At 42.2% G+C, this 24,057-nt stretch overlaps 1 protein-coding gene across 1 annotated transcript in view; it reads left to right on the forward strand.

Moving 5' to 3' along the window:
• The window catches only part of ARHGAP9 (Rho GTPase activating protein 9), a 174,495-nt gene that overhangs the window by 55,153 nt on the left and 95,285 nt on the right, over positions 1–24,057 (forward strand). The gene's annotated exons all lie outside the window — the stretch shown is intronic.

The raw sequence follows: 24,057 nt of genomic DNA on the forward strand, positions 1-24,057 counted from the left end.
CATGTACCACCACTGTAATAAACTGCTGCTTAGTGAATGCTTTATAGATGTTATGTGTTCATGTTACACCAAAAAAAATTAACAATGGTTAAAGAAGCACTTTAGGTTTTTTCTCCACCCCCTTCCCCCAAATGTAATGTAGTTTAATGTAGTGATATGTGTCACGGACACAGGGTATGTGGACCCACTAGGCCGCTCCGCTGTAGCGGGGAGGCAGCTGACCAGGTCACAGTCTATGCGGAAGTCAATGGCAGACAGTAATGCTTGGGTACCTGAAATAGTCCGGGCGGTGGCTGTGGCTTCAGCACGGATGGAGGCAGGTGCGGCAGGTGGCGCCAGACGTGGCGGGCAGTATCTGATGAAGCGGAAGACACTTGGCGTGGCAGAAGACACTTGGCGTGGCAGAAGACACTTGGCGTGGCAGATGACACTTGGCGTGGCAGATGACACTTGGCGTGGCAGGTGACACTTGGCGTGGCAGAAGACACTTGGCGTGGCAGATGACACTTGGCGTGGCAGATGGCACTTGGCGTGGCAGGTGACACTTGGCGTGGCGGATGACACTTGACGTGGCAGATGACACTTGACGTGGCAGAAGACACTTGACGTGGCAGAAGACACTTGACGTGGCAGATGACACTTGACGTGGCAGATGACACTCCAACGCTGGTAGGCACAGGAACTAGAACAATACGGAATACAGGAGCAGTAACAGGGCACGGGTAACGGCTGGAACGGGAGACACTAAGGGACCATTGCGAGACAGACTGGGAAAGACTAAGAACGCTCAGGCAAGGATTAGAAGGCCAGGGGCCTTCTTATAGACCAGAAAATCGTGGCAGTTGATAGTGATGATGATTTCCTAATTGCGCGCGCTGGCCCTTTAAGGCCGGGCGCGAGCGTGCGCGCGCACCCTACGGGACCCAGCCGAACGGAGCGGAAGTGAGCGCTGGCATCTCCTAGGAGGGAGACGGAGAACAGCGCTCACAGATCCATGGCTGCGGGCGTCGGGAGGTGAGTAAACCCGACGGCCCGCGGCCATGGACGCTACAATATGTATTGACTTAGCTTTTGTGCTGTATTTCACGGGCCACTGTGGGGTCATGTGATCTGTTTACTGACAAACCAAATTCTACAGCGTCTACGGTAGAAACTAGAGGTCGGTCTCTCAATGCAAGTCAATGAGACTCACATCGAGGCTCTCATAGACTTGCATTAAGAGACTGACTTCTGGTCCCTACAGCAGCCACTGTAGGACGCAAGGACTCAAACCGAAGATCCCGTGACCTAATGGCTGCCCGAAACGAAGCAGCGTCCTATAAAATACAGCAGCAGGTAATACACATGTATACATTCTCTAGTGACTAGTATAGTGCCAAGGGACTAGCGCAGGGCAAATGTGGTGCCTATTTTCAAAAATTCCCCGGGACATTATAGACCAGTTAGCTTAACCCCTTCCCTCTTTGGCCGCTTTTGACCTTCCTGACAGAGCCTCATTTTTCAAATCTGACATGTTTCACTTTATGTGGTAATAACTCCGGGATGCTTTTACCTATCCAAGTGATTCTGAGATTGTTTTCTCGTGACACATTGGACTTTATGTTACTGGCAAAATTTGCCCGATACATTCAGTATTTAATTGTGAAAAACACCAAAATTCAGCGAAAAATTGCAAAAATTTGCATTTTTCTCAATTTAAATGTATCTGCTTGTAAGACAGGCAGTTATATAACACAAAAATGTTGCTAACTAACATCCCCCATATGTCTACTTTAGATTGGCATCGTTTTTTGAACATCCTTTTATTTTTCTAGGACATCACAAGGCTTAGAACTTTAGCAGCAATTTCTCACATTTTCAAGAAAATTTCAAAATGCTATTTTTACAGGGGCCAGTTCAGTTGTGAAGTGGGTTTGAGGTCCTTAGATATTAGAAACCCCCAATAAGTCACCCCATTTTAAAAAATGCACCCCTCAAAGTATTCAAAACAGCATTTAGAAAGTTTCTTAACCCTTTAGACATTGCGCAGGAATTAAGGCAACGTAGAGGTGAAATTTACAAAGTTCATTATTTTTTTCCAGAAATTCATTTTGAATCCATTTTTTTTGTACCACAGAATGTTTTACCCAAGAAATGCAACTCAATATTTATTGCCCAGGTTCTGCAGTTTTAGGAAATATCCCACATGTGGCTCTAGTGTGCTACTGGACTGAAGCACCGGCCTCAGAAGCAAAGGAGCACCTAGTGGATTTTGGGTCTCCTTTTTATTAGAATATATTTTAGGCACCATGTCAGCTTTGAACAGGTCTTGTGGAACTAAAACAGTGGAAACCCCCCAAAAGTGACCCCATTTGGGAAACTACACCCCTCGAGGAATTTATATAGGGGTGTAGCAAGCATTTTGACCGGCCAGTTTTTTTGCAAAAATGTTTGGAACTAGGCCATGAAAATGAAAATCTAAATTTTTTCAAATAAAATGTAGGTTTAGCTAATTTTTTTTCATTTCCAAAAGAACTAAAGTAGAAAAAGCACCACAACATTTGTAGAGCAATTTCTCCCGAGTAAAACAATACCCCACATGTCGTAATAAACGGTTATTTGGACACACGGCAGGGCTTAGAATGGAAAGAGCGCCATTTGGCTCTTGGAGCTCAAATTTAGCAGGAATGGTTTGCGGAGGCCATGTCGCATTTGCAAAGCCCCCTAGGGGACAAAACAGTGGAAACCCCCAACAAGTGACCCCATTTTGGAAACTATACCCCTCGAGGAATTTATCTAGGGGTGTAGCAAGCATTTTGACCGGCCAGTTTTTTTGCAAACATTTTTGGAACTAGGCCATGAAAATGAAAATCTAAATTTTTTCAAATAAAATGTAGGTTTAGCTAATTTTTTTTCATTTCCACAAAGACTAAAGGAGAAAAAGCACCATAAAATTTGTAAATAAATTTCTCCCGAGTAAAACAATACCCCACATGTAGTAATAAAAGGCTGTTTGGACACACGGCGAGGCTGAGAAGGGAAAGAGCGCCATTTGGCTTTTGGAACTCAAATTTAGCAGGAATGGTTTGCGGAGGCCATGTCACATTTACAAAGCCCCTGAGGGGACAAAACAGTGGAAACCCCCAACAAGTGACCCCATTTTGGAAACTACACCCCATGAGGAAATTATCTAGGAGTACAGTGAGCAGTTTGACCCCACAGGTGTTTTACAGAACTTATTGGAAGTAGGCCGTAAAAATGAAAATCTACATTTTTTTAAATAAAATGTAGGTTTAGGTTTTTTTTTTCATTTCCACAAGGACTGAAGGAGAAAAAGCACCACAACATTTGTAGAGCAACTTCTCCCGAGTAAAACAATACCCCACATGTGGTCATAAACGGCTGTTTGGACACACGGTAGGGCTCAGAATGGAACTAGCACCATTTGGATTTTGGATAGTGTCTGGGCGCCATGTCACATTTGCTGAGCCCCTGTAGTACTAGTACAGTGGAAACACACCAAAATTGACTCCATTTGGGAAACTGCACCCCCTGAGGAATCATCTAGGGGTATAGTGAAAATTTTGATCCCAAAGGTTTTTTGCTGAATTAAGCCATGAAAATGAAAAATAATTTTTTTTTCCAACAAGATGTCGTTTTAGATCAACATTTTTCATTTTTACAAGGAATAGAGAAGAAAAAGCACCCCAACATTTGTAAAGTAATTTCTCCCGAGTGCGGTAACACCCCATATGTGGTTATAATAAGCTGTTTACATATATGGGAGCATTCAGAAGAAAAGGAGCGGTATTTATCTTTTGGAGCGTAGATTTTGCTGGAATGGTTTGCGGACGCCATGTTGCATTTGCAAAACCCCTGATGTACCAAACAAAAGTGACCCCGTTTTAGAAACTACACCCCTAAAGGCATTTATCAAGGGATGTAGTGAGAATTTAGACTCCACAGGTGTTTTTCAGAAATGAATACGCAGTGGATGGTGCAAAGTGAAAATTGCAATTTTTCCACTGATCTGCCCATTCACCACACAAGATGTTGTGCCCCTGGAGAATGTTACCCCATAAATTGTTAAGCGGGTTCTCCCGGGCATGGTAATGCCTTACTTGTGGCCATAAATTGCTGTTTGGGCACACTGTAGGGCTAAGAAGGAATAGACCGCCATTTTGAGCATGGATTTTGCTTGGTAGTTTTGTTTGAGTTTTGCTGGTATTCAGTTTATAATGTGGTGGCATATGTAATCTGTGCGGAGAACATCAGGGTATATGTAATCTGTGCGGAGTATATCAGGGCATATGTAATCTGTGAGGAGTACATCAGGGTATATGTAATCTGTGCGGAGTACATCAGAGTATATGTAATCTGTGCGGAGTACATCAGGGTATATGTAATCTGTGCGGAGAACATCAGGGTATATGTAATCTGTGCGGAGTATATCAGGGCATATGTAATCTGTGAGGAGTACATCAGGGTATATGTAATCTGTGAGGAGTACATCAGGGTATATGTAATCTGTGCGGAGTACATCAGGGTATATGTAATCTGTGAGGAGTACATCAGGGTATATGTAATCTGTGCGGAGTACATCAGGGTATATGTAAGCTGGGCGGAGTACATCAGGGTATATGTAAGCTGGGCGGAGTACATCAGGGTATATGTAATCTGTGAGGAGTACATCAGGGTATATGTAATCTGTGCGGAGTACATCAGGGTATATGTAAACTGGGCGGAGTACATCAGGGTATATGTAATCTGTGCGGAGTACATCAGAGTATATGTAATCTGTGCGGAGTACATCAGGGCATAATAAGAGGGTATAATAATGGGGTAAATAATACAATTCTCCATAGGTGTGTGTTACGCTGTGAAGCGATCCGTTATGCACAGGCCGGCGTCACACTGATAAACGGTTTTCTTTCTTATCCCCATTCTGTAACGCTCTGCACCTTTTGGGGACTTTTTCTCCTTCGTAGTTTGGGAAATATTGCTGGGAAAGTTTTGCGCTGGTATAATACGGGCGCCCTCGCTTCCAGCGGATGTGCTATGTTCCTGCCCTTTCCTAGTTCCTAAATACTAGGGCCCTGAAACTGAAGGAATGTTCCGCTCCGGCCTGCGCATTGAGATGTTTTTTCATCACCGCATTACTAGTGCCGTAACTTTTTTATTTTTCAGTTGATTGAGCGGTGTGCGGGCTTGTTTTTTGCGAGACGGGCTGTAGATTTTATTGGTACCATTTTAGAACACATACGACTTTTTGATCACTTTTTATTTCATTTTTTGGTAAAGGAAATTACCAAAAACAAGCAATTCTGGAATCGTTTTTTATTGTTTTTTTTTATCGGCATCCACAGTGCGCCCTAAATTACATGTTAGCTTTATTCTGCGGGTCGATTCGATTACGGCGATACCAAATTTATATAGTTTTTTTTATGTATTGCGGCTTTTGCACAATAAAATCACTTTTTTTATAAAATCATTTGTTTTCTGTGTCGCCATATTCTAAGACACATAACGTTATTATTTTTGCGTGCACAAAGCGGTGTCAGGGATTATTTTTTGCGGGACGGATTGCCGTTTTTATTGGTACAATTTTGGAGTAAATGTGACTTTTTGATCACTTTTTATAGCATTTTTTGGAAGGAGATGTGACCTAAAAACAAAGATTCTGGCGTTGTTTTTCATGGTTTTTTTTTACGGCGTTTACCGTGCGGGATAAATTACATAATAGTTTTGTAGTTTGGGTCGTTACGGACGCGGCGATACCAATTATTTATAGTTTTTTTAATTTTTACGGTTTTTCCCATAATAAAAGACTTACTATGGGAAAAAAGTCAGTTTAGCTTTATTTTTATTTGAAATGTGTGTGTTTTTATTGTTTTACCACATTTTTATTAACTTTTTTTTACTTTTCTGACTTGTCCCACTAGGGGACATGAGGGCCTGATGCCCCGATCGCTACTCTAATACACTGCACTACATACGTAGTGCAGTGTATTAGCGCTGTCAGTTATTCACTGACAGCAAGCCTATGAGGACTCGCCGCAGGCGGGTCCTCATCGGCTCCCGTACAAGGCAGACTCGGACGCCATTTTCTGGCGTCCGATTGCCACAGCAACCCAGCGATTGCATCACTGGGTTGCCGATCGGGTGAAAACCTATCAGATGCTGCGCTCTATTGAGCGCAGCATCTGAGGGGTTAATCTGCCGGATCGGAGAGTAGCTCCGGTCCTGGCAGTTACAGGAGGGTGCCAGCTGTATAATACAGCTGTCACCCCGCGGTGATGGTGCCGGCTCTGCTTCTGAGCCCGCACAATCACTGCGCCGTACATGTACGGCGCTTTGCGGGAAGCACTTCCCGACAGCGCCGTACATGTACGGCGCATGTCGGGAAGGGGTTAACATCCAATGTGGGAAAAATGTTTGAGGGGCTATTGAGGAACTATATACAGGATTATGTGACAAAATATTTTATTATAAGTGACATCCAGCACGGTTTTACTAAGGACAGACGTTGTCAAACCAACCTGATTTGTTTTTATGAGGAGGTGAGCAGAAGCCTAGACAGAGGGGCCGCTGTGGATATAGTGTTTTTGGACTTTGCAAAGGCATTTGACACTGTTCCTTATAGACGTCTAATGGGTAAATTAAGGACTATAGGTCTGGAAAGTATAGTTTGTAATTGGATTGAGAATTGGCTCAAGGACAGTATCCAGAGAGTTGTGGTCAATGATTCCTACTCTGAATGGTCCCCGGTTATAAGTGGTGTACCCCAGGGTTCTGTGCTGGGGCCACTTTTATTCAACTGATTTATTAATGATATAGAGGATGCGATTAATAGCACCATTTCTATTTTTGCAGATGACACCAAGTTATGTAATATAGTTCAGTCTATAGAATATGTTCGGAATTTGCAAGCTGATTTGGACATACTAAGTGTTTGGTCATCCACTTGGCCAATGAGGTTTAATGTAGATAAATGTAAAGTGAATAATGGCCGTCAAAAAATAGGACATGTTCTATTTTTGGCCGTTTTAACGGCCTGACGGCCCCCATAGAAGTCAATGGCTGTAAGATCCGTTAAAAACGGTTCTGTTACATGGGGATTGGCAAGGGAACTACTAGTTCCCTTGCTGGCTATCGTTGGCATACTCACTGTTGCAGCGCTGTCCTCTTCAGGTGTGGTCACTCGTCTTCACGGGTTTGAAGGCGCCTCGATGACGTCATCGCGCCGTTGCGCTGCCTTGCCAGATCCTGTGCAGACAAGTGACCACATCTGAAGAAGACGAGAGACGGCGCTGCATCCGTGAGTATTTATGGCATTGTTGTATTGAGTATGTAGGCAATCATATACAGAGAGGTGTGTGGCAACAACTACAGGGGGCCTGTGTCGCATATACAGGGGGTCAGTGTGGCATGATCTACAAGGAGGCTGTGTGGCATCATATACAGGGAGGTGTGTGGCAACAACTACAGGGGGTCTGTGTCGCTTATACAGGGGCTCTGTGTGGTATGATCTACAGGGAGGCTGTGTGGCATCATATATAGGGGGTCTGTGTCACATATACAGGGGGTCAGTGTGGCATCTACTACAGGAGGTCTGTGTGGCATGATCTGAGGGAGGTTGTGTGACATCAACTACAGGAGGCCTGTGTGGCATGATCTAAGGGAGGCTGTGTGGCATCAGCTAAAGGGGGTCTGTGTGGCATGATCTAAGGTAGGCTGTGTGGCATCAACTACAGGGGGTCTGTGTGGCATGATCTAAGGGAGGCTGTGTGGTATGATCTAAGGGAAGCAGTGTGGCATGATCTACAGGGAGGCTGTGTGGCATCATATACAGTGAGGTGTGTGGCATTATCTACAGGGAGGCTGTGTGGCATGGTCTAAAGGGAGGCTGCGTGGCATGATCTATAGGGAGGCTGTGTGGCATGATTTACCGGGTGGCTGTGTGGCATCATATACAGGGAGGTGTGTGGCATCATATACAAGGAGATGTGTGGCATCATATACAGGGAGGCTGTAAATAGTGTCTAGGTGAACATGTGACCTTCCTTTGGGTGTTTTCAGGGGGCTGGGACAAAAGAAACCTGACCAATGAAATTCATCAGTTTTTTTAACGGACATGAAAAACTGATGTAAAATGGATGAAACGGACTGGACTGGAAATGGATGAAAATTTGGAGACAAACTGATGCAAAATGGCCATGAAAAACTGACAGTTGATTAGTTTTTAATGGACATTTTTTTTCACTGTCGTGTGAATAAGGCCTTAGATAATTTACTAGAACAAAAAAATATCAGCTCCTATATGAATGTGTAGAATTTTTGTTTCATCCCTTCCCCTTTTCCCATCCCTTGGTTGAACTTGATGTACATATGTATTTTTTTCAACCGTACTGTGTAACTATGTAACATTAGACTACATTACATTTTTTGCAAAAAGGGGGGGGGGCTTGGAGTGCTTTTTTAAGGAGAGCTCCAATTGATATTATAGTTTAACATTTCATGATACATGTCATTTTGCTCTCTAAGGCATAAGTAATAGAGTAAAGAAAACTAATATTTGCTATTCCACAGGGTAGAAGAAAGGTTTGTGAGAATGCGAATAATTTACTAAAACTGGTATTTCATATGCCAGTGTTAAACAGATTCCCACTAGAGTAAGATGTGCTTCACTTATTAAGAGGCGCATACCTCTTTATAAATTTGGTGCATCTTGGACTGTCTGTGCCCCACAAAATAAAATTTACGCCAGCTATGACGTAGATCTCTGCTATACTTCATGCCAGTTTCTGGTGTGAATTATAGTAAATTTGTTGTGCCCCTCCCACTAGGCCCCACCCTTTTTTTAATGGAGTAGCTGCCAGAAACTAGCGTAAATCGCATGATAAATCTTCCTATAAGTTAGCAGTAAATGAACTAATAAAGGTGGAAGATTACGTACTTTCAGAAAAATATATTGCCTTTACATTTTTCAGAATTCCACATGGCAATCATATTTCTGCAATGAATAGGGCTTACCAAAAGGGGCGTGCCACAGCATCCATAGCACCTTTTAGTAAAACGAGTTGGGAATACAGCGACACAGTCCCTTTTGACCAACCAGTGAAAATGGCCTTGGCCTTTGGTGGAGTTCGAGGGAATGATCAACAGGTGCATTAGCTGGCTTATCTGGATTGGGGTATCTAACAGATACCCTCATGGTTGGACTGGTCCATCATAGTAGCGGAGGAATATTCTCTTATACTCTGATGAACCAGTTCAACCTTGAATGTATCTGTTAGATGCCCTAATGAAGCCATGACCACATACAGGATGTCAGCTTCCCGGTGCAGGTGGCATGATGATGTCACTGCATCGTTCTTCCTGCACCCATTGGGTAGCTAACTTCACAGGCCAGAAGAGGCCTCAGCCGCTTGGCTCGTAGTTTGATTTTCATTACGCAAGGGAACAAAAGGGAGCACCTTTATTATTTTCTAGGGGGCACAAAGGGGGCATTATTACTTTATAGGAGGCACAAAGAGGGTATTATTATTTTCTAGGAGCCAAAAAGGTTGGCATTTCTACTGTTTGGTACAAAGGGGGTCATTATTACTGCTTTGGAGCAGAAATGGGACATCTTTACTGTCTAAGTTGCATTATTACTGTCTCTGAGGCACAAAGGGGGGACAACAGTTACTGTTTGTGGGCAGTTAGAAGTTCACTATTACTGTGTGTGGGCACTTTTACTATGTGGGGTACAAAAGGTGGCACTATTACTTTGTGGGCACAAAGGGGGCACTTTTACTGTGTGGTGCATTGTTAACATATGGGGCCCAATATGGGGCACTATCTGTTTGGCTCTATTATTTTTTGGCAGGTATCTATCTGGGTCTATTTTTTTCAGTGGCATTTTTTGGAGGATAACTATTGTTATGACACCACCATTTCTGAAATAGTGTATTTTGGGGCTCAGTGATACGCAACAGGTACTGTAATGGGGGCACATTGGGCAGCAAGAGGCACAGAATTGGAAGAAGCAGCATAATGGGGCATTTGTGTAGGCTGGCAAAGGAAGGTAGAGTGTTTGAAAAGTGTAAAGCCAAAGTGTTCTGGGCAGAAAACTCTCCACACACAAGTCGTGGCTGGAAAGGAAAGACAGGAAATGTGAACGACTACATAGAAGACGTCATTTGTGAGTTATTAGATTTAACTGTACTGCATTCACCTATACGGTCTGCAAAACTACTGTAAAATTGGTATGTACCACTATATGGTCACTGTATGGTAGTAATATTGGTCTTTGTCAAGTGGTTTTTATTTAGTAACTGTATGGTGTAACGTCCGCGTTCGCTGACCACGAACTCTTCTCATGCTGCCGACGCCTTTCTCTCCAGAGATGCCAGCACATGCGGCCGTCCTGTCCCGCAATGACCACTAGGGTGCGGACACAAGCCCAGTCCAGCCTTAAAGAGCCAGAGTGCACACATGTGTGAGATTGAGCTGATTGCTCCCAGATCACCCTGGACTATAAGAAGGGCCCTGCCATTTACTTCATTGCCTGAGCGTTGTTTGTACATTCCCGTGTCAGTATTTGCAAATGGTCCCTTGAGTGTTCTGCAGTTCCCAGTGTTCCCATTCCTGCTACCTGTATTACTGTCTGAATTGCCACAGGTACCTTTATCCGAACTATAGACATTGACTTTGTACCCTATTTGGCCAGCTACTTTACCGCTATGGCGGTACAGCCCAGTGGGTCCACATACCCACAGATCGTGACATATGGTAATATTATTGAGTCACTATGTAGTGGTCATGTATATATAAATCTTTTGTGTGTGTGTAGGAGGGGGGCATATGCCCCGGTCTGACACTGCCCTTGTTTAAACAGGTCTGTCGCCTTTAATAGTGCATCCTTATTTTTCACACGTTACTGCTTGCAAGAAAGGGACCACTTAAAGATATGCTTCATCAATGCCAGAGCAAAGATGTTTAAAGTTGGCGATAGACAATAGATTTCCGTATTCTTTGTTTCTCCCAAAAAATAAGAAGAGTAGATGTCTATGGGTAGTTTAGGGCATATAGCTGTCGGCAAGGCTAGGTCCACAATGAGTTTGGCTTAACCACTTAAAATATTTTGCATATGCCCCAGACATTTGCAACTATGCCTACAGGGTGGATTGGGAAATTGAAGAGGCCATGGAATTTTTTTTAAAAGTGGCCCTATGTTGTGGGTGGGTCTAAATTGGCAGCAGGTGGGGCTAACCCCAGTTCTCGCGATCGGTAATGGTCCCAGACAATTATCGACTAAGCTGTTGATAGGTGGTTATCGATGATTGAAAACCCCTTTAATAATTTGATTTACCTAAATTAGCTGGGTGGAAATCCTCTGAGGCATTACTGAGCTAGTAGGCAGCAGCCAGCCAGTATAGTGCACGGCAGAGAGAGGCACAGACAAGGTGGGAATGCACTACTGTAGTAGGTGGTCCTTGCTTACTACAGTGGTGCATTCCTGCTCTGCCTCTCTCGTTTTCAAGAATTCTGATCTATTTATTATATCTCCACTGATCCACGCCTCAGTATTCCTTACCATTGAGAACTTTCCTGCGAATGAGAGGCACAATTTAACAGTGTCCCTTCTAGGAGTACTGTTCTGCAGCAGGTTCTGTGACTGTGATAAATATGAGACAAAAATCAGCCATAATCAATTTGATCAGATTTTATTCAGTTTTTTTGGTAGGCGAAAAAAAAAAAAAAAAACACCCATACACGGTAGTACCAATTATGTGAATTTTTTTTACTTCGAAATTATTTTTTTGCATAACCCTTTATTGAATTGTTGTTTATGTTAACATATTTATAAGTTCCACAAGGGACTTGAAGATGCCATCGTTTGATCGCGGTGCATTGTGCCTGTCAGGGTAAAACTGCAGGCATCATATTAGGGCACTTAGGCTAGAGCACCGTTAAAATGAAGTGCTGTTCCCTAAGGCCCCTTAACCCTTTAGTGACCAGCCTATTTTGGCCTTAAAAGTGTCCCTCCACAGTTACTCTACCGCTTGAACTGGCATAGATAGTGGAGAGTCCGTAACTGTATGCTGGGCGGTACAGTTGCCGAGGCAATCGTACGATCCCCTATGAGTATCGTGCACAGTCCCAATAATTAGAATAGGACCCTTGCACGATACTCGCTGGGCGTCGTACGGTTGCCTCGGTAACTGCACTGCTCAGCGTGCAGTTACAGCTCTCCACGCCCGATGTCAGATCGGGCGGGAGGATAAATTTCGATGGAAACTTTAATGACCAAGCAATTATTTTCAGTTTTTTCTTCGTCTTATTCAAAGAGCCTTAACTTTTTTATATTTCCGTCAACATCGCTGTATGAGGGCTTATTTTTTGCTTCATGCAAATTGCTGTTTTTTGGTCACCTTAGCTCTCCAAAAAATGGAATAAAAAGTGATCAAAAAGTCGCATGTACCCCAAATTGGTATCGGTGAAAACTACAGCTCACCCAATAAAATTTTAGTGCTCACACCTCTAAATTGATGGAAAAATATAAAAAGTTATGGCTCTCAGAATATGGCGACACAAAACATTTAGTTTTTTTAGCAAATAGTTTTATTTTTTTTTAAAAGTGGTAAAACATGAAACAAAACATAAATTTGGTATTGCCATAATCCTATCAATGTGTAGAATAAGGTGAATATGTTAAAACAAAACCCCCCGAAATTGGTTTAATCGCTATTTTTTGCCCATTTCACCCCACAAATAATTTTTTTTTAAATTCCCAGTAGATTATTCGGTACAATAAATGGAGCCATTAAAAACTACAACTTGTCCCGCAAAAAAACAAGCCCTCCTACGGCTATGTCGACAAAGAAATAGAAACATTTTGGCTTTTGGAAGCTGGGCAGGAAAAAACGAAAATGAAAAAACTCAAATTGGCCTGGTCTATAACCCCTTTACCACAAAGGGTGGATATATCCGTCCTGTGCAGGTACTAGTTCCCGCATAAGGACGGATATATCCATCCTCTGATCTCTTGGGTACTGCCAGTTTACCCTAGCGATCATGAGCACGGCTGTTATACAAAACCTGGTTCCTACCCCAACTGCCAGAATCGAAGCACGCTCCGGTTCTGGCAGTTTAACCCATTAGATGCCTCTGTCAATAGCGACGGCGGCATCTAATGTGCTTGACAGAGGGAGGGAGCTCCCTCTGTCACCCCATCGGTGCCCCCGCAAATATTATATAAGCGATCAGCAGATCACATGGTGAAGTCCCCTAGTGGGACTAAAAAAAAATATATATAAAGCAGTTAAATAAAGTTTCTGGAAAATAAAAAAATAAAGATTACAGTAAAAATAAAATAAAATAATATTTTTTCACCTAATGTGGTTTTACTTAGTAAAAGTATCAAAACACATAACATATACACATATATGTATATCCGTATATCACATATATGGTGTCCTCACAAACTACTCAAACAATAAAATTAACACATTAATTAAACTGCCGGATGAACAGCGTCCATAAAAAAACGCAAAAAAACAACGGCAAAATTCTTTTTTTTCTCCCATTCCCCCCATAAAAAAATAAAATAAAAGTTAATTAATAAGTTCCATGTACTCCAAAATAGTACTAATGAAAACTACACCTTGGACCGCCAAAATCAAGCCTACATCGACGAAAAAAAAAAAAAGTTACGATTCTTGGAATGCGGCGATGCAAAAACAAGTAATTTTTTTTAAAAGGGTTTTTATTGTGCAAACGCAGGAAAACATATAAAACCTTTATATAATTGGTATCCTCGTAATCGTCCTGACCTATAGAATAAAGGTAACATGTTATTTACGCTGCATAGTAAATGGCGTAAATTTATAACGTGAAAATCAATGCTGGAATAGCTGCTTATTTTCAATTCTCTCCTAAAATAAAGCTAATAAAAGTGAATCGATATATTATAAGCATCCAAAAATGGTGCAATTAAAAAATATACAACTCATCCCACAAAAAACAAGCCCTTATACGGCTGTCGACGGAATAAAAAAAAAGAAGTTACGACTCTTGGAATGCGACTGTGAGAAAAATAATCCTTGGTCATTAACGCGCAAAAGGGCCTGGTCATTAAGGGGTTAAATATGTATAGGCTTTTTTCATGTTCTACTACTTTTGCACAATAAAAACACTTTTAATACAAAATAATTTGTTTTTGCATCGTTGTGTTCAAAGAGTCATAACTTTTTAATTTTTCTGTTGATGTAACCGTATGCAGGCTTGATATTTGTGGGATGGGATGTAGTTTGATTGGTATCGTTTTGGGATAAATGGGACTTATTAATTAACTTTTAGCACATTTTTTGTGGCAGGGGGGATGGAAAAAAAGCTACAGTTGTGTCCAGAATTATTTGGACAGTGACACAATCTTCATGATTTGGGCTCGGCATGCCACCACATTGGATATGAAATGAAACAACTGAAATGCAATTGAAGTGTAGACTTTCGGGTTTAATTCAAGGGGTTGAACAAAATTATCCTGTGAAACATTTAGGAATTGCAACCATTTTTCTACACAGCCGCCTCATTTCAGGGGCTCAAAAGTAATTGGACAAATTAAAATTGCCATAAATAAATTTTTTTTAATACTTTGTAGTGAATCCTTTGCAGGCAATGACTGCCTGAAGTCTGGAACCCATGGACATCACCAAACATCACCAAACACATCCTCTTTGTGATGCTTTGCCCGGCCTTTACTGCAGCTGTCTTCAGTTGTTGCTTGTTTGTGGGTCTTTCTGCCTTAAGTTTTGTCTTAAAGAGGCTCTGTCACCACATTATAAGTGCCCTATATTCTACATAATGTAATCGGCGCTGTAATGTAGATTACTGCAGTGTTTTTTATTTAGAAAAACTATCAATTTTGACCAAGTTATGACCTATTTTAGATTTATTCTAATGACTTTCTTAATGCCCTACTGGGCGTTTTTTAGCTTTTGACCAAGTGGGCGTTGTAAAGAGAAGTGACCAATCAGCGTCATACACTTCTCTCCATTCATGTACTCAGCACGTAGTGATCTTGTGAGATCATGATGTGCTGTCACTTACTCACACATTAACGTTACTGAAGTGTCTTGAGAGTGAACAGACATCGCTTCCAGCCAGGACGCGATGTCTATTCACACTCCCGAAAATTCGGTAACATTTGTGTCACATCGAGATCATGCTGTGCTGTCATTAAATCCCACACAAACGTTACCGAAGTGTCGGGATTGTGAATAGACATCGCGTCCTGGCTGGAAGCGATGTCTATTCACTCTCAAGACACCTCAGTAATGTTAATGTGTGTGTAAGTGACAGCACATCATGATCTCGCAAGATCACTATGTGCTGAGTACATGAATGAAGAGAAGTGTATGACGCTGATTGGTCAGCGTCATACACTTCTCTTTACAACGCTCACTTGGTCAAAAGCTAAAAAACGCCCAGTTGGACATTAAGAAAGTTATTAGCATAGATCTAAAATAGGTCATAACTTGGTCAAAATTGATAGTTTTTCTAAATAAAAAACACTGCTGTAATCTACATTACAGCGCCGATCACATTATGTAGAAGAAAGGGCACTTATAATGTGGTGCTAGAGCCTCTTTAAGCAAGTGAAATGCCTGCTCGATCGGGTTGAGATCTGGTGACTGACTTGGCCTTTGCGGAATATTCCACTTCTTTGCCTTAAAAAACTCCTGGGTTGCTTTCGCAGTATGTTTTGGGTCATTGTCCATCTGTACTGTGAAGCGACGTCCAATCAACCTTGCTGCATGTGGTTGAATCTGAGCAGAAAGTAAATCCCTGAACACTTCAGAATTCATTCGGCTGCTTCTGTCTTCAGTCACATCATCAATAAACACTAGTGACCCAGTGCCTTTGGCAGCCATGCATGCCCATGCCATCACACTGCCTCCACCATGTTTTACAGAGGATGTGGTGTTCTTTGGATCATGAGCCATTCCAAGCCTTCTCCTTACTTTCTTCCTCCTATTATTCTGGTACAGATTGATCTTAGTTTCATCTGTCCAAAGAATGCTGTTCCAGATGTTGTTTGGCAAAGTCTAATCTGGCCTTTCTATTTTTGAGGCTGATTAATGGTTTGCACCTTGGGGTGAACCCTCTGTATTTGCTGTCATCAAGTCTTCTCTTTATGGTAGACTTAGATACTGATACACCTACTTCCAGTGTTCTTCACTTGGGTAGATGTTGTGAAGGGGTTTTTCTTCACCATGGAAAGGATTCTGCGATCGTCCACCACTGCTGTCTTCCGTGGATGTCCAGGCCTTTTGGAGTTCACGAGATCACCAGTGCGCTCTTTTTTTTCAAAAAATTACCAAACTGTTGATTTGGCCACTACTAACATTTGCGCCATCTCTTGCATGGATTTCTTAATTTTTTTCAGCCTAAGGATGGTCTGTTTCACTTGCATTGAGAGCTCCTTTGACCTCATGTTGTGGGTTCACAGCAACAGCTTCCAAATGCAAATGCAATTTGGTGGGCTTAGGATCATGAGCCGTTCCAAGCCTTCTCCATACTTTCTTCCTCCCATCATTCTGGTACAGGTTGAACTTAGTTTCATCTGTCCAAAGAATGCTGTTCCAGAACTGGGATGGCTTCTTTACATGTTGTTTGTCGGATACGGGATACTTGTGTGATCGCTGGGGGTCCGAAAGTTGGGACCCCCAGCGATGAGTAGAATTGGGGGACCGAAACTCCCCTTAAGTGCTCGATGAGAATGCAGCGCTGGTGCGCATGAACAACATGCGCTTCATTCATTTCTATAGAGCTGCCGTAGACAGTGGTCTCAGATGTCTCATAAAAATGAATGGAGCGCTGATCGTTCATCTGCACCAGCACTGCATTCTCATCGAGCTCTTTTCGGTCCCCCTGTTTGTTCTACTAATCACTGGGGGTCCCAATAGTCAGACCCCCAGCGATCACACATGCATACCCTATCTTGGGCTGAGATGATTTCTGTATTAGGAGCTGATAATCAGTCCCTGGGCTCCATAAGTTATTTCAGCCCCTGGTACAGAAATCATGTCAGCCCATACATAAGTAATCAACCTTTAGTGTAGGGGCTGATTACTGACATGATTTCTGTACTAGGGAGACTTGTCACTTATGTAGCCTTGGGGGCAGGGCTGATTATCAGCCCCTAGTACAGAAATCATGTCAGTAAAAAAAAAAGGCATATGGACAGACACAAATTGTCACACTCACACCTTCAAGTTCAAACTCTGACTGTGACTGGCTGCTCTTCTCAAATGTAAGTCGGCTCAGCTCAGGAGCCATAAGACAATGAAGGCACCGCGCGCCAAAGGCCGTTGGGAGAGGGGGAGACAAATACTCAGTCTAACGGCAGCGCTAGCTCCACACAGAAGGACCTGATGCTGGCCTGGCTATTGTGTGCCTGGCCAGGGGCAGAGAAAACATACACAAAAAAAATGTAAGCGCAGAGGAGGGATGGGCAGCCAGGCAACCCATTATGTATTCTAAACGAGCCGCCCATCGGGAATCTTCCCGGTAATTACAATGGCCAATCCGCCCCTGTATGCCTATACCACATACACCTCGGCCAATAACTTACATTAAAAAAAATGTATCTAGCATGGGATAGGTTTTTTTTTTGTACTGTATACAGTTGTATAAAAAAACATAGTCGACTGTGCTTTTCAATACATTTGAATAGTGACTGTCAGACCAAGTATTTTAGGCTGGTCAGATAAACTTTCTAGGCACATGAGATGGATCTCAATGAGATAGACTGTGTACAAATATAAATACAGAGTGATATTCTTCTTGGGTGGTCCTATACAGTGAAGACAGCTTTCCCTGTGTGAGTGTGAATACATAAATAGGATTAGGACCGCCCTCTGGACTCCTAAGCTCAGAATGAACTGAGGGTTGAATGAATAAAAAAACAATTTCTACTGAATCTTTTGCTACAAAAATATATATTAATCTGCTCAGCTTCCCCTGCTCTATAACATGCTGCCCGCAGATTGATCTGCATTTTTAATATAACTGGTTCCCTTTAAATAACATCCACAGTGGTATAGGGTGACTGGTTATGCCTTTCCGAATACAACATTTTTGGGCTGTGCTCCACAGGAACAGCACTTGGACTTCCCAGCTTCTTATCTAATGCACTTTACAGAAATGGGAATAAAGCAACCTTGTTTGAAAGCCTCACGAGAATGTTAAGGAGGGTGATTAACCCTTTGTGAATTTGGAGGTACCTGCACATTGAAATGTGCAGAGAGTTAAGGCATTTGAAAGTACAGCTGCACTTCCGGGTTAACATCCAGGTTTGTACAGCTACAATCCCAGCTGCTTAACCCTTTATATTCCTTGATCAGTAATGATCACTGCACCTAAGAGAAATTAAAGTGGTATTTTCGTCATAAACATTGATGGCATATTCACATGATATGCCAATAAATGTCTGATAGATGTGGATCCCACCTCTCGTTATGGGACCCTGCTGGCCGCAAGCGTGCCCAGCTGTTTTAAAAAATCCTGTAAAGATGAATGGAAAGAGTCACATGCGCAGTCACCTCTCCATTTATACACTGCCTGAAAGCAGCGGCCAGCAGCAGGCTCACCTAACAGGACGGGAGTCGGGGGACCCGTGTTCTGCACAAAGGTGTGGGTCCCAAAGGTGTGGGTATCAAACATTATGGCAATTTCTATGGCTATGCCATGGATACCTATGGTGGAAACACCCCTTTAACATAGGGATGGGGCACCCTTTTTGTATGTTTGTCAGCCTTGGGGCTAATGATTTTATATGTATAACTTGGGGCCTAACATAGACAGTACCTTCTTTTGGCACACCTTAGGTATGTCCTAACAAATGTCTTCCAGTATTTTTCTGCACAGTCAAGAATGTATTTGAATACATAAGTATTATTTAAATCAATAGTAGAGAGGACAAAAGAAATGGCTAAAAAATGAATGTAAAAGTTAATTTAAATAATCAAAAGTAATAGAAACATGATTTTTTTCCCGAAAACATTTTTTTAAAATTAAATAACAGTAATGACCTGTACAATACAATCTACATGTTATTTATACTATAGGGTGAATGGCGACATTGCATTTTTGTGCATTCCATCCTCAAATGGTCAACATTAAAGTAATGCAAAAAAAAAAAAAGACCATGTACATCTTCCTTTAATGTAAAAATAAAATTGTTCTAACTGCTAGAAAGCAGGGAAAAACAAAAAATTCTTCTTGGCCAAAAAAGGCTAGGTCCTTAAGAAGTTAAAGAATATATTATGGAAATGCTTAATATGTAGTGTACGTGGATCGCTACTGTAAGTTGTAAGACAAGACATCTTCATGGAGAGGGAGATGGGATTTCGAACCCTCTATGTTTACAGCTGTTGGTGGTCTCTATACATTCACAAATTCACTCTAATACCCAAGCAACAGAAGGTTAGTCCAGTATACTCAACAACATAAACATACAGCCGCAAAAGTATAATGGCATCATGCCACAGCACCATATCTACCTTGATTCAAGACCACTGGGGCATTGCTGTTTGTATTCAATCTAACTTTTTAGCACAGCTTATACATTTTGTATGGTATTCCTTCCTCATTCGACCTCGGAGTAGTTATTGCCCTCCCCTATCTTTTCATTACTGGCACTAGAGCATATCCTATTTCAGTACTTCCTCATTACTCTGAGGACATGGAGCAGGTTGTGCATAGACAGAGATCACAGGGGGATCCTGAAGATGAAGTATACCCTGAAGTATTTTGGGACGGGAGTCCAGGATATGTAAGTCATTCTGACAACTACCTAATCTGCTTGTTGTGAACGGGCTCTCTATATTTCTCCCTCCTGTCTCAGGCTATTGTCTGTCACACCTGTCACTGTGCCATTTAACACATACAGGTAAACATGGTTCATGCTGATATGATGATAATATTGCAAATACTGCTTGACCTAGATTATATGAAGTTGTATAAAGGCTATAAACAGAGTTCTGTAAAAGTAATTTTAAATTTAATTTAAAAATAGAAAAAAAAACAGGTGCAAAATTGAATGAAAAAATAAAATTATAACAGCTACGTACATCGTTATTAATGCATTGATCTAAACGAATGAAGAGAATTTTATTCTTTCGGTATATAGGATGATATATCATGTTTTGTTTTTGTGCCGTATGGATATTTATTCACTAAAAACAAAAAATTGAATTGTGGAAATATTGAATCTATTGTAAATTGGAAACTGAAAGCAGTGATCTGACTGGATACTATGGCCAACATCTCTGCTTTACTACTAGCTTTATGGCACAGGGGCTGTGGCTTCAGTTCTGGCACCACAAAATGTACATGCAGTTTAAGATGTACGATTGTTTCCACATCGTTCTCTGGTTTTGTCCCAGGATCCAGAAATATGCAGTTTATTGCACTACTTGTATGGATTAGGTACGGAAATTAGTTTGTAGGGTCTTATCTGAGTGAATACATTCTCTGGGGTGACATGAAATAGACATCACTATATATAACTTGTATGAAATTAACGGGGTATTCCCTTGACATTTATCACTTATCAGAGGTCCAAATGTGGCACCCCCATGAATTACTAGAACGGGGACCACAACTCCCCGTCCCTTCCCAAAAGCATGTTGCTGTGAAAAGGAGTTGTATGAATTGGTGATCATTATTATTAGTTTATTTATTTTAAAGAGCCATTCATTTCACAGCACTGTAAATGGGACATACAGAAAGGTTTAAATACATAACATGAGATGATAAAAACAGACAGACTGGTACAGAAGTAGTGAAGGCTTACACTCTACGAGGAAAGGGGAATGAGACAGAAGGTTAGGGTAACAACTGTTCATCCAGTAGTGGTGCAGGGTTAATGTGTTGTAAGCTTTTCTGAAGAGGTGGGTTTTAAGGTTGCTTTTGAAGGTTTGGGTGATCGTAGAGCGTCTGATGTGTCGGGATAGCAAGTTTAAGAGTATGGGGGATGCACAGGGGAAATCTTGAAGGTGAAGATGTTCAGAGCAGAGAAGAGGAGAGCAGAGAAGGTATTTTGAGGACCAGAGATTACATGTTGGCGGTATCAGGAGACTAGGGCAGAAAAGAATGGAGGGGCAGATTGTGGACTACCTTGTATGTCATGATTAGTATTTTGAAATGAATTCACTGGGCAATTGGTAGCTCAGTCAAGTGTTGTCAGATGCCAATCCTCCACGCGTGGTGTCTCTGCTATCGGCGAAAGCCCTGGATCTAACTGAGAAGACTATGATGGAATTCTAACCAGGATATTTCCAGGACACTAACCTTCAGATGGGTGAAATATTCTATTCAAATTTGGCAATTTTATTGCATTTGTTTTCTATCAATTTACATTGTAAAATATAAAACACAATTTTCTACTTTTTGACATTACTGTCTGAACTAGTGCTTATTTCCTTGTGAGATACTGTATGTCACCAGCAGTGAGGAGAAGTATAGAGAGGGATAGCAGGTGTGAGGAGAGGGCGTGAGTCAATGGTGGATCATCACATGGTTGTTTTGGGTTGGGGCCAGAGGCTCCCGGGGGGAGTACAATGCGGTTTTTCCTCAAATTGCGGCAAAAACCGCAACAGAACTGCATTGTGTATGTCCTGCAAAAGGACCTGCATACATAAGGCCACATAACCTTATGTCTGCAGTTCTTGTTACTGTTTAGAGACCTGCAGGTCACATGACCGCAGGTCTTAGAATAGCAGCTAGAATCCACAGAGAAGACTGTGAGATGAGCTGCTGTGTAAGTATAAGGGGGATGGATTTGTTTAAGGGGTCTGGGATCTGTATTAGACTAGCTGGTCTGAGGTCTGTATTTAGGCGGTCTGGTCTGGGGTCTGTATTAGTTTAAAGAGGCTCTGTCATCAGTTTATAAATGCCCTATCTCCTACCTAATCTGATAGGCGCTGTAATGTGGATGACAACAGTGGTTTTTATTTTGAAAAAACGATCATTTTTGAGCAAGTTATGAACAATTTTAGATTTATGCTAATTAGTTCTTAATGGCGTTTTTTACCAAGTGGCCATTGTAAAGAGAAGTGTATGATGCTGACCAATCAGCGTCATACATTTCTCTTCATTCATGCCCAGCTTGTTTCACTGCACAGTGTGATCTCGCGAGATGATTCAGATAAATGTCCTGGCACGGCTGGAGCCGATGTCTGTTGACTCCTTCGTCGCTCCGGCGAAGGACCTGTGGGAGGAAGTCCTGTCACAGTGTGATCTCGCAAGATCACGCTGTGCAGTGAAATGAGCTGAGTATGAATGAAGAGAAGTGTATGACGCTGATTGGTTGGCGTCATACACTTCTCTTTACAACGCCCACTTGGTAAAAACTAAAAAAACGCCCAGTTGGTCATTAAGAACTAATTAGCATAAATCGAAAATTGTTCAAAACTTGCTAAAAAGTTATCGTTTTTCAAAATAAAAACCACTGTTGTTATCTACATGCGCCTATCAGATTAGGTAGGAGATAGGGCACTTATAAACTGGTGGCAGAGCCTCTTTAAGGAGTCTGTATTTAGGGGGTCTGGTCTGTGATCTCTTTTTAGGGGTCTGGTCTGAGGTCTGTATTAGTTTAAGAGGTCTGTATTTTAGGGGTGTGTTCTGTATTTAGGGGTCTGGTTTGGGGGCTTGTATTAGTTTATGGGGTCTGTATTTAGGGGACCTGGTCTGGGGTCTGTATTAGTTTAGGGGCCTGTATTTAGAGGTTCTGGGGTCTGTATTTGTTTAGGGGGTCAGGACTGGGGTATGTATTTAGGGGTCTGGTCCGAGGTCTGTATTTAGGGGGTCTGGGCTAGGGTCTATTTATTTAGGGTGCTTGTTCTAGGGTCTGTAGTTATTTAGGAAGCTTGTTCTAGGGTCTGTATTTATTTAGGGTGCTTGTTCTGGGGTCTGTATTTGTTTAGGGCGGGCTGGTCTGGGGTCTGTATTAAGGGAGTCAGGTTTGGGGTCATTATTAGTGTAGAGGGTCGGGTCTGGGGTCTGTATTTAGGGGTCCTGTCTAAGGTCTGTATTTATTTAGGGTGCTTGTTCTGGGGTCTGTATTTGTTTAGGGGGGTCTGGTCTGGGGACTGCAATAGTTTAGAAGGTCTGGGTCTGTATGTATTCAATGATCTAGTCTGGGGCCTGAATTTATTAGTCTGAGTAAATGGGGCTGTCCGGGCACATGGATAGGTCATCAGTATGAAAAACTGGTCCGTGCCGGACAACCCCTTTAATGTATGGGCTTGGGCATCTACATTTTTGTGTTTTTATAGAGGCTGGAAATGGCTGCAGAAGGGAGGAACAAAGATATCTCATCAGGAATCTCTGTAGTCATCAGGAGAAGTCACCATAGCGGTCTGTGTCTGATGGGGAAGAAAAGAGAATGAATCTCATCAGAGAAGACGTCAGAGAAGACGTCATTTGTGAGTCACTGGATCTGTTCCCTCTCTAGATAAAGTCTGTGTAGTCAAGGACTGAGGCTGGGTTCACACGACCTATTTTCAGACGTAAACGAGGCGTATTATGCCTCGTTTTACGTCTGAAAATAGGGCTACAATACGTCGGCAAACATCTGCCCATTCATTTGAATGGGTTTGCCGACGTATTGTGCAGACGACCTGTAATTTACGCGTCGTCGTTTGACAGCTGTCAAACGACGACCCGTAAATGAACTGCCTCGGCAAAGAAGTGCAGGACACTTCTTTGCCACGTAATTTGAGCTGTTCTTCATTGAACTCAATGAAGCACAGCTCAAGATTTACGAGCGTCTCAGACGGCTCGCAAAATGCGAGGAGGAGCATTTATGTGTGAAACGAGGCAGCTGTTTTCTCTTGAAAACAGTCTGTCTTTTCACACGTAAATGACAGCTAGCGTGTGCACATACCCTAATAGACAAATACGTGTTACCATTCCCATTGTCAAGAGGATGTGTCCCTACACAGCGTGATACTCTCAGCGATGGTTGGAAACTGTCAGTATGTAGGGACACAGCCCTTTGACAAGGGGAATCGTAACACTCAT

Source organism: Rhinoderma darwinii, chromosome 2 (assembly GCF_050947455.1).
Source record: "Rhinoderma darwinii isolate aRhiDar2 chromosome 2, aRhiDar2.hap1, whole genome shotgun sequence".
Taxonomy (NCBI): Eukaryota; Metazoa; Chordata; class Amphibia; order Anura; family Rhinodermatidae; genus Rhinoderma; species Rhinoderma darwinii.